An 11054-nucleotide genomic window follows, 5' to 3' on the forward strand; every position below is an offset into this window, starting at 1 on the left:
CACAGCCTCAGTAGTCAGGATGTTGAAAGTTTTTTATTGCTTGTTTAGAAGTCTTCCCCAATTGGAGCAGCTCAGGGGCAGTATTTCCTGACCGTCATGGTTTCCCACACTAGACAGTTGTGAGGGCCCCCATCTCCATGTCAAATCATAACCCCCCCCCATTTCTCTATTTAGTTCCTTCACAAGGGTGACTTTCTGTTCCTATTGTATGTTTTCCTCCCCTCTTTCCTAGTCTTCCCATAAGTTCCAGGTTCTTGGATGCTAGGAAGGGCTTCTTAGCACAGACCTGATTTGTACTTTTTCCCATTGGCCCCCAGCTGTAAGAAGTGACGAACCAACCCATTCACGCTCTGCTGTCTGTTATCTAATTCACCTTCCAGATCAGAGGCGACCAGGGAAGACAGCATCCTTGCTATACTTCCTCCTGCTTAGCTCTGGCTGCACAGCCACCTGGGCCTCGCTTGCCTCTCTTCTTAAGCCTAACAGTGGCCAACACCCCACAGCCTCTTGCCAACACCCCCAGCTCTTCCAACCTACTTTCTTTTTCTTTCTTTTCTTTTTTTTTTTTTAACAATTTACAGTTAGTTATTTATGTCATAAAATACTTTTATAATATACATAAGAAAATCCACATTTAAATGAATAGGAAATATAATGGCAAGTGATAGAATTTAGTGTTTATAAATGAATCAATTAACAGTCAGAAAAGAAATACAAACTGTATTTAAAAACTGAAGCCATGAATTTCAATGTTTTTAAATTGGAAGAAGGTATTGGGCTTTTAAAGGTAATGCATAGCTTACTATATTTCTCAATGATCTCAAAACAGATTTGAAGAAAGTGTCCTAGATAAACAGGAAGGGAACATAAGACAAGAACTCTGGGAAGCAAAGGAGTAGTCCAGCAGCTTGGCAAAGGTTCTTATGTATGTGTTCTTCAATTTACATTTGTTCTCATTGTAAGAGAAAAAGTTAATATGCTAATTGAGGACTCTAAGATTTATAAAAAATAACTATTTAATAAAGCTTGAACACTGTGAAAATGTGCCCATACTGTACACTTAGGATCAGAGTGACCTCGAGCTGTGTGATTCTTAATGCTTCTGTATAGAATATGCAGTCCCAAATTCCAGCCTACTTTCAAACACTGCAAAATTTGTCTATACACCTGTGGGAGATGAGAGGGAAATACACTGCCTTTTCTGTCACAGGTTACATAGGAAAAGATTTGGCAAAAATCCCTCCTGAGTCAGCACTGTCCTGAAACTGAAATGTGTGCTTGAGGCTGCTTTGCCTGCGTGAGGCTTCATCGTGGGCATCAACTGCTCTGCCTTGAGTCAGCCAGTCTCATAGGAATGTGCAGCGCCAGCCTGCTTCAGGACTAGACATCCAATGGGACGCTTGCTTATGCACCCTTCTCTAGAAGTTAAAACTTTTTCCTTTCCATAATTTTTGATTTAGTTTGGTTTGGTTTTGGTCTTCAAAACAGGTTTGCTCTGTGTAGTCCTGGCTGGCTGGAATACTCTCTCTCTCTCTCTCTCTCTCTCTCTCTCTCTCTCTCTCTCTGTGTGTGTGTGTGTGTGTGTGTGTGTGTGTGTATGTATGTGTGTGTATACCAGAGCCTTCTCCAACTCACAGAGATCCACCTGCCTCTGTTTCCTACGTGCTGGGATTAAAGACATGTGCCACCACCAGCAGCTCCCCTCCATAATTGTGTGGTCACTTTCTTGAGACCCCCTACACCCAATCTTTATACTCTTAACTATTCTCAGAGCATCCTGTACTCAAGTGGTGGACTCCACTCGTTAAGTGGAGTGCCAATTACAGGCCAGTACACATCATATAGAGGAAGACTGCTACTCTGTGATTTCCTGCATGGACACTTTCTGATGGTGCACTCTTAGTTACACATCTTGCTCCTGATAGGAAGAACCATGAAACCACTCCTAGAGCAAAAAGGTAGCTATCACACTCCACATAGTAAAGGACCGCTATGTGGGAATTCCCTCCTAGAATGTTCTACCCCATAAACTATTTAGCTTCGGTTGCATGGCTTGCTACCCATAGCCAGGACCATGCAACCATACCTCCCTGACTCATTCTTGGTACCCTTGTTTGGGTACCAAGTGTTGTGTACAAGACTTTTCCCATAGAGATGAATCACACACATGCACAAGCACAGTTACTCTCCCCAGAATGGGAACCCAGGAAAAATCCAAGCAACAATTGACAAAAATCCAACTATTCTGGGGTTCCTAGCAGGGATAAGGATGAGCGCTTACTCAGAGCAACAGGGAAGGCTCAAAAACAGTTACAGTACTGAAAATCCCACCCAGCACAGGCCACAACCCATGGAAGCTGCAACCTGGAGCTTTCTGCACAACTTGCAGGCGGCTCAACACATGTGAGGAATCTCTCAGCCCCTAAGGCAGCTGGAGCTTAGCCTGGCAGGTCAGAGTCCCCTACACCCCTCCTGTCCCCAGTGGCTGCTCACAGTTTCTCAAAGCTAGGAGGAGTCCTCAAGAATATTCCAAGTTTCCAGTTTCCCAGGCATATGTTCTTTTGCTTTGTTTTGTTTGTGTGTTCATTTGCCTCTGCACAATGAAAACACAAAAGTGTAGAATCCTCCTTGGCCTTTCCTCCCCCCCCCCCCAGGAAGGCCTTCTCTCACCATAGGCCTCTTCCCACCAAGAAACCAAGACAGCCTCCCCTATCTTTTTCCTTACTACACAAACACCTCCTCTTCTTCCCTGGGAACTTGCCATTCCAGCACTACAGAGTATATCAAAGAAATCCTGGTTTCCAGAAACACCAACCACCCCACCACCCCACCACCCCACCACCCCACCACCCCACCACCCCACCACCCCACCACCCCACCACCCCATCACCCAACCACCCATCACCCCATCACCCCACCACCCCATCACCCAACCACCCATCACCCCATCACCCCATCACCCCACCACCCCATCACCGAACCACCCATCACCCCATCACCCCACCACCCATCACACCATCACCCCACCACCCCACCACCCCACCACCCCATCACCCCATCACCGAACCACCCATCACCCCATCACCCCACCACCAATCACACCATCACACCATCACCCCACCACCCCACCACCCCACCACCCCATCACCCCATCACCGAACCACCCATCACCCCATCACCCCACCACCAATCACACCATCACCCCATCACCCCACCACCCCATCACCCCCTCCTGTCACGGGCCCAGGATGCAGCTGCTGATTACTGGTGTGTATGCAGTGATATGCTCAGGTTGAAATCAGAAAAGGTGATATACTAATTCATGTTTGGTTTTGTTTTTTTTATTTCCTTTTCATGGTGACAAACTATTTAAGAAAAACACCTTTAAAAGGGAAGATTTTTGCTTTGATTCAATGTTTCTAGAGTGTTAGCCACTCTGGCTGACTCCATTGCTGTGGGGGAGGAAGCTGAAACATCGAGTAAATGGTGAAGAGAAGATGCTGTTCCCCTTATGGAAACTGAGGAGGAAAGGACACAGCTAGGGGAAGGAGCCCAGGACAAGAAGCACCTCTAAGAATACTCCTTTAGTGACCTATTTCCTCTCAGAGTGTCTACCACCTCCCCAAAATGTCATTGAATTATGAATCAGTCAGTAGACTAATTACCAAATAGGTCAGATCCTTCATGATTCAACGGGCTCGTGTTGGTTGTCCCCAGGAACTAGGATCCAAATCTTCAACCTATGAGCCTTTTAGAGGAAACATCATACCCTAACCACAACAAAGTGGTCTTGGATATTCCTGAGAGAGAGTTAAGGGCACATAAATAACTAGGAAAGTGAAACCGGGCTCTCTGAGATGGCAGCTTCTCTGAGATGGCAGCTTCTGGTTCCCACAAAATCTTTGGAGGAGAAACCAAGGAAGTGAGGGCTTCTGCTTCCTGGTCTGTACTGTGTGACAAACCAGTACCACAAGCTCCTGCCGCCATGGACCAAACCGCTCTGCTTTGCCTTCATTACACTGTGGTGGACTGAAATCTGAAAGTGTGTCCTGAATGAACCTCAGATTGCCTCTGTCAGGTATTTTGAATTTAGCAACAGAAAAGCGATAACTACTGTAGGGGGCAAAACACAATGCCTCCAGTTCTGTACCTCAGTCCTTCTTTCTGCTGTTTCCTGTCCTAGCGCAGGAGACCATACTGTCTTTGTAAGTAATACAGGTGTGTAGTGAGAATTTGGGTTTCTTTAAAACACCACAAAAATATTATAAGAATGTGTTTTCATTTTAATCCCAGGTGTTGGGATATTGGACTGCTTCAGACTGTCCACAGCTCTGCCTCCAGCTCTGTGGGGGTATGATTTTGATAGCTAGCTGCAGACAGTGCTTGTAATTGTGTGACATTTGGAATTCTGGGGACTTTTCAGAGGATATATAAATGCTAGGGCCCCAAAAGAGATAGTGGATCGTTGGGGTGCTGTTGGTTGGTTGTTGTCAGTCGCAGTTTGTTAAGCAGTCATGTGCAAAGAAGAAATAACAAGAAAAAATTAGATAATCCTGACGACAAAGATCAAACTTGCCCCAGGGAATCCCTACTCATCAGGAAGCAGTCTAACAATACTGCCCCCTTTCTAACCCCTGATTTTATTCAGGATCTCTTTCCTTTCCTTTCTATACTTTTTTCTCTCTTATGTAGTGTTAGGGGATTGAAAGGGTAGAAGAAAAAGGGTGAAAGAAACAAGGGTAGAAGAAAGAAGAACCCACAAAGTAGCAAACACTGGGGTACACAGGTGTGTGTATGGGGAAAATCTGGATAATCAAAAATGACAGTGCTTTAAAACTATTATTCGTTTTACTCAGACTCAAATTGTAAATTCAAGTAAATTATAAAAGGTTGTATGAAGAGTATCTAGGAAAATTGTAAAAGAAAAGATAGTCGATGTGCTAGAATAAGATAAATTCTGCTCCCATGGCCAGATAGAACCACATAATGACCCTCTGACCAGGGACCAGTCTACAGAGACAGCTATATTATAAAGTGAGCTGTGCAGTCCAATAATCCTCTTTAAAGTTAAGAAAGGAAGGCATACTATGAAGAAGCACCATTGGCCAGGCAAGATGGAGAAAAACCATGCTCCTCAAGGCTGTCCCGGTTCAGACCATGTGACCCTCCTCAATTCACAGTCCCCTCTGGCTCCGACTTTCACCTCATATTAGTTAGGAAGTTTAACTTCAGCCTTTCAGTCCCACTCAGCTGCGGCTGGAGCAACTTTTGGGACTAATGATCTCCGTTCAGCTTAATTAAGAAAGCAGCAGACATTCTGAATGCTGTCTGTTCTGGAATTATTAATAAAATTATACCACAAAATTAGTGCTAGGAGCAAAGACTCTGGCCTTGCTAGGATATTTAAGGTGATGGTGTGTCTATCAAAATGTTTAGCACAGCAGCTCTGGTAGAGCTGGTAGTAGTGGTTAAATGTGAAGAAATTCTTTCTAGGGTGTGATGAACCCACAAAAATCCCTAAAAATAAGTCATCAAAGCAGCGATATCAACCAGGATGAGCAATCGAAGCATTCTAAGGTCTGGACATGGGTTTTAACCGAATGATGATTGTCCTGTGTGGTTTTGGTCTAGGAGCTATCTATCGCTTTTATACTATTTACTTCATAAGAGCTAAATGATGCCTTTAAGTGAGATAACAAAAATTCATCTCAGAACTATAATTATGGAGATTGTGTCTTCTGACACTCTGCATAATCTAGAGTCAGCTGTTCATGATGGCTGCTGTTGTTCAGTTAGAGTATGCAGTGTCTTCAAGAGAATGTCACACTCTCAGACTTTATGTTAAGTATTCTGACCCCCACCAAATTGCAGCACAATGAGGCAATAATTTGTGGGTTAGTTGAAATAGTTTCATACTAAGAAATACTCATGCAATTAGCTTCTAAGCCACTTAATTGTCAGCCTATTTTGTATCAGTCTAGAGAGCCATTTTGTTTTTATTTTTATTTTATAAGTATGAGTGTTTTTCCTGCATTTGGGTAAATGCAGTTCATGTGTCCTTGCTGCCCATGAAGGTCAGAGGTACCTGATGCCTTGGAACTGGAGTTAAGATGATTGTGAACATTTTTGTATGTGCTGGGAACTGAACCCAGGACCTCTGCAAGATCAACCAGTGCGCTTAACCACTAAGACTTCTCTCCAGCCCCTCCTAATTGTACACTTAAGATCTCAGTGCTGATCCCATGAAATTAAAATCCTGCTTCTGTTCATTGGATTCTTCAGGAGAGCCTTGTAGACATAGTCATGTGTAGTTTCTAATTTACACACCGATAAAATATTTTCAAATATGTCTACACACACTTCTGGGGGACACAAAGCACTCTGAAATGATTCCCAATGTCATTCTTTTCTAGGTGTGTGTGTGTGTGTGCATGTACCAGAGGTCAACCTCCAGTATCATTTCTCAGGAGCCATTTTCAGTGTTTTTATAGACAGGTACCAGGGGCCAGCCCTGATGGGGTCTTCTTTCTTGTTGGTTCTCCTTGAAACAGTGGCAGGGGAAGAGAATTGGTAGAGGGTAACACTTTGTACTATGAGATATTTAGGGTTGCTGTATAATAATAAAACATTTACATATCTAAGTCTAAGTTATCTTGCTACTGTAGCTGACCTGTTTTCTGTGTTCCCCCGAGGCCAAAAGCTGCAGTCTCTGGCACTAGTACCTCATCCTAAAACAGCAGGAGATTAAATAAAGGATTCATTGCTAGAGTGGTTTCCCTTTTGTCCAGACTCCTCTTACTTAGCAGGCTAGGTGGAAGTTTGGAACAAGGAGAAGAGAATAATGCTCACAGAAGGAAAGACTTTTACATAAGCAATATGCATAAACACATAAATTCATATACAGATTCAGGCATGCACATACATACATTTCCATTCAAACCAGTTGGGCCCAGCTTGCATACATTCTCACAATTACATACTTACACACACACACACACACACACACACATCCATACTTAAATATGCATTTGGAGTAAAAGACCAAGCACCAGTGCAGAAAGAACTCATTCATTCTGGGTGAAAAATGAGCTCCAATATTTATTGCATAGAGAAAGAAAAAGCTTCAACCCTTTTAATGCTAAATGAATTAAAACCAAGTTTATAAGAAGAAAGCTTCATCCCTTTAACAAGCCTGCCTTGTTATTAGGAAAGCCCTGTCCTGTCCCGTGGCACGGAGAAGCCTGCCTGCCCCTGCTCTCTCTGCGGTTTCTTCTTATTCCTCTTTCCCTCTGCCTTCCGCTCTCTTAGATTTTTTTTTATTTTACCCATAGTTTCTAAGTTACTCCACTCTACATTCTCCTCCTACTATTGCTTGCTTCTCCTGCTCTGATGTCACAATAAAGCTCTCACTCTCCGTGCCTTTTCTCGCAGTGCCTATACTTCTGGAGTTCAGTTCTGTCTAAAAAGTATTCTGTCAAAATGTTCTCCTCAGCTCAGTTCTGACTCTTCTCTTGGTCCTCAGCACTTATACATCTTTCAGAATACATGATCGCATGTTAAAAGTTCATCCCAAGTTTACACAAATTCAAATCATAAATTGAGTAAGAAGTTTACAACAGTGAATGTTTATATGCATATTCATTAGGAGTAATTATCTGGCTAAACACTTATCACCTATTACAGTTCCATAGATTCATTGAAAGATAAAAAAAAAACATAACTAAGTTATTAGTGAAGTTCTGTGTAGATAAACTCAGTCAATATCTTATCTTCTGTCCTAGCACCTATAATAAATTGTTTGTTCTCTTTTTATGACCTTTGCTTAATGGTTTTACAACCTTTTGGAAAGTGCTGTGAGTAGTAGAAAGTCTAATTACTATCTAGAAGCAGTTAACTGGTGACACATGAGAGACTGAGAGTTCTCATTGCAGTTTTGACTATCAGAAAAGGACCTAATAGCAGTTCCACTATAAAAGACCTTAATAAATACTGCTACAATTTTAGAAATTCTTATAGGATCATCATTAAGAATTAGGAAATCATCTACTTGTCTTTATAGCACCACTACAAGATGGTATATCTTCATAGGTCTGCAGAGATCTGCTCAAAGGGATGGTCTAATACCTAGTGATTGTCATATGTTTAATAATACCAGGAAAAGCATTTTAATAGCAGGAATCTTTCCTAAAATGATTTTCTCCTGGGCCTTGCCTAGTGGAGTTCCGTCGTAGATGTTAATCTAAGCCAGTCATCTCAGGAAGATCACCTGTTAGTTATTAGCTTGTCCTATGATGGCTCCTGACAGACAGCGTCTTCCATTGACCAGGGACATGAGAAGCAAGGTTACTTTGGCCCATCTTTTGGACAGGTCCTAAATTCAAATAGAGTTGGCTAGCTGAGACTAAGGACTGTTTTCTACCACTGCCTGCATCTCTTCCAGCCCTGAATTATTGTCTGAGAAAATATACTCCTGCTGGGAAGGAACATAAGAGTTTTCAAGTCCCCAAATCTGAGAAAGCTCCTCTATGAAGGTCCTTCTTTGCAGAATGGGTTGAATAGAAAAACAATGACACAGGCCAGAAGTCTGAGACATGGGAAGCAAGCAAAAAGTCAATACTTGTGGTAACTGTGTTCGTTTGGAGGCATTAATAATAAACTCCCAGCCACCAACAGTGTTCCATGCCCCATTAAGAAAAACAAATTTAAAATCACTTTAAGTTCTTACCTTCTTTCTCCCTGTGTCTTTGTCACCTTTGTCTACTGCGTGAGTCTCAATCTGTGCGTAACTGTATGCTGTCTTGTGAATCTTACCCTATGTCTGTCTGTGTGTCTGCATCCCTAACAAAGAACTTTGCTCTCTCTTTTATACAACAGCACAAGAGGCATCACATGGGGGAGGAATGAGGGCTACTTTACAGAAATCAATAACAGTTTTATAAGGAATTAAATCACTGACTCCAACTGACCCAGATAACAAGCAAACAAATCTTATCAAGCAATATTCACATTTTGTCTTCAACATTTATGGAAAAGATTCATTTTATAAGGTTGCCTTCAACCTACTTGCTGTTTCTAGCATTTATTACCATAGCATGAATTGCTCTCTGGGTCAGAAAAATGGAAGAGAACATAACAAGATTACACCTATGCATTAGATGGGAGGAAAACCAGAGAGTGCAGCCCAGGGAAGGAGCACTTCCAGAAGGGCAAATCGACTCTGAAATGAAGGATCCTGATTCTTCTACAGTCATCGTAGCAGACCCAAGGAGCATGGGCAGAGACAGACTATGATTTGTCATGGTCTCCCGGGGACACATGGAGACTGCAGAGAATGGTAGAGGGACGGACATGGACTCTGACTCCAGGGTTGAACTGTGAAGCTCGCACTTGATCCTCAAGTTTCCCGCTGCCACGGGCATGCAGTTAAATTAGTCAGCAGGACCGATGGCTGTATCTTGGTAGAATAAACCATGATGGAATGATTTTCAGTTCTTAAGTCGGTAGTTTGGATTTCAGTCCAGTGTTTGTTGTGAGCTAATTTCCACTGTCTTTAATAATGCCCTGTCCTGTGTAACACCTCAGAATCCTGATACTCCTTTTCACTTAGCTCTTTCTCTGTTCACTCTAAAATAACCCCAAATGAAAAATGATTGGAAAAAACACTTTCTATACCCAAAGTAACAAAAGCTACTGCAAGATACATCCTAGCTTGGTGGCAAGTACTGTAAGCCAAGCAACATCTCTGTTTGAATAGAACACTCAGGTGAGCACTTGGAAGCATTCATGAAGTTCTATGACTTTTGCTAATCTGGAAGATGAGATATGAGACCATAGAAAAAGACTACGTGAGAAGAAATGATTCAGTAAGTGATACGGGGGCAATGAAATCCATCACTCCTGGATGTAAGTTTCTGGAGTGACGTGAGGTCTAAGACTAGGAAACGGGAGTCCCAGCAACCAACACAGGATGAGGGAATCAGGGATTCCAACAATTTCTCATGGGAACTCTCTTCAGAAACTATGAGAGAAAGAACCCAGTAAAATGAAAAGACAAGTTAAGAGAGAGACCCCTGAACCATGCTCCAGTGTGAGAGAAACGCAGCCAAGGTTTTCAGGACAGAGGTCACCACCACAGACCAGAGCCAGACCATGGAGGAAAAAAAACAAAACAAAAAGAATAGGCAAATGAGATGAGATGTAGCCCCAATAACTCAAGTGGAGAAACAGTTAGCTCGAGATTGCTTTTTTTTTTAAGTCATAGAGGAAATATGTTTTTATTAAAATGTATTTTTTGTTTTGTTTTTCGAGACAGGGTTTCTCTGTGTAGTCCTGGATGTCCTGGAACTCACTATGTAGACCAGGCTGGCCTCAAACTCAGAAATCTGCCTGTTTCTGCCTCCCAAGTGCTGGGATTAAAGGTGTGTGCCATCACTGCATGGCTAAAATGTATTTTTAACAATATATTTCTATTACAGTCCCCCCCCCATACCTCCCATCTTCTCCATTTCCCCACCCACCCAAATCCACACCTATTCATTCATTCTTACATTAGAATAAAAACAGTCATCTAAAGTGAAGGAGGAAGAGAAGGAGAAAAAGAAATAAAAACAAGCAAAGCTGACAGGAGCCTGACATAGCTCTCTCCCAGGGATGCTCTGCCAGAGCCTGATAAATACAGAGGGGGATGCTCGCAGCCAACCATTGGACTGAGCATGGGGACCACAATAGAGGACCTAGTGAAAGGCCCAAGGAAAGACTGCTGTTTTTTTTTTTGTTGTTGTTGTTGTTGTTTGGTTTTTTTGTTTTTTTTTTGTTTTTTTTAAGTATGACATTACTAAAAAAGAGAGTGCTAAAGTCACAATGAAATGCATTCCAGGAATGACGTAAAAGTCCTTACTAAGCTACTCCCAGGCCTGGTGCTTAGGAAGTGTTTAAAGAATTATCCTAGTTCAGAAGGTGAGTTCTGTATCCTTTAAAAAGAAATATCAATGTACAATCTAGAAACAGAGAAGTAAATCCCAGTACAAAGAGCCCAGAATGTTGGGAGTATTACC

The sequence above is a fragment of the Apodemus sylvaticus genome, chromosome 5, assembly GCF_947179515.1.
Source record: "Apodemus sylvaticus chromosome 5, mApoSyl1.1, whole genome shotgun sequence".
Taxonomy (NCBI): domain Eukaryota; kingdom Metazoa; phylum Chordata; class Mammalia; order Rodentia; family Muridae; genus Apodemus; species Apodemus sylvaticus.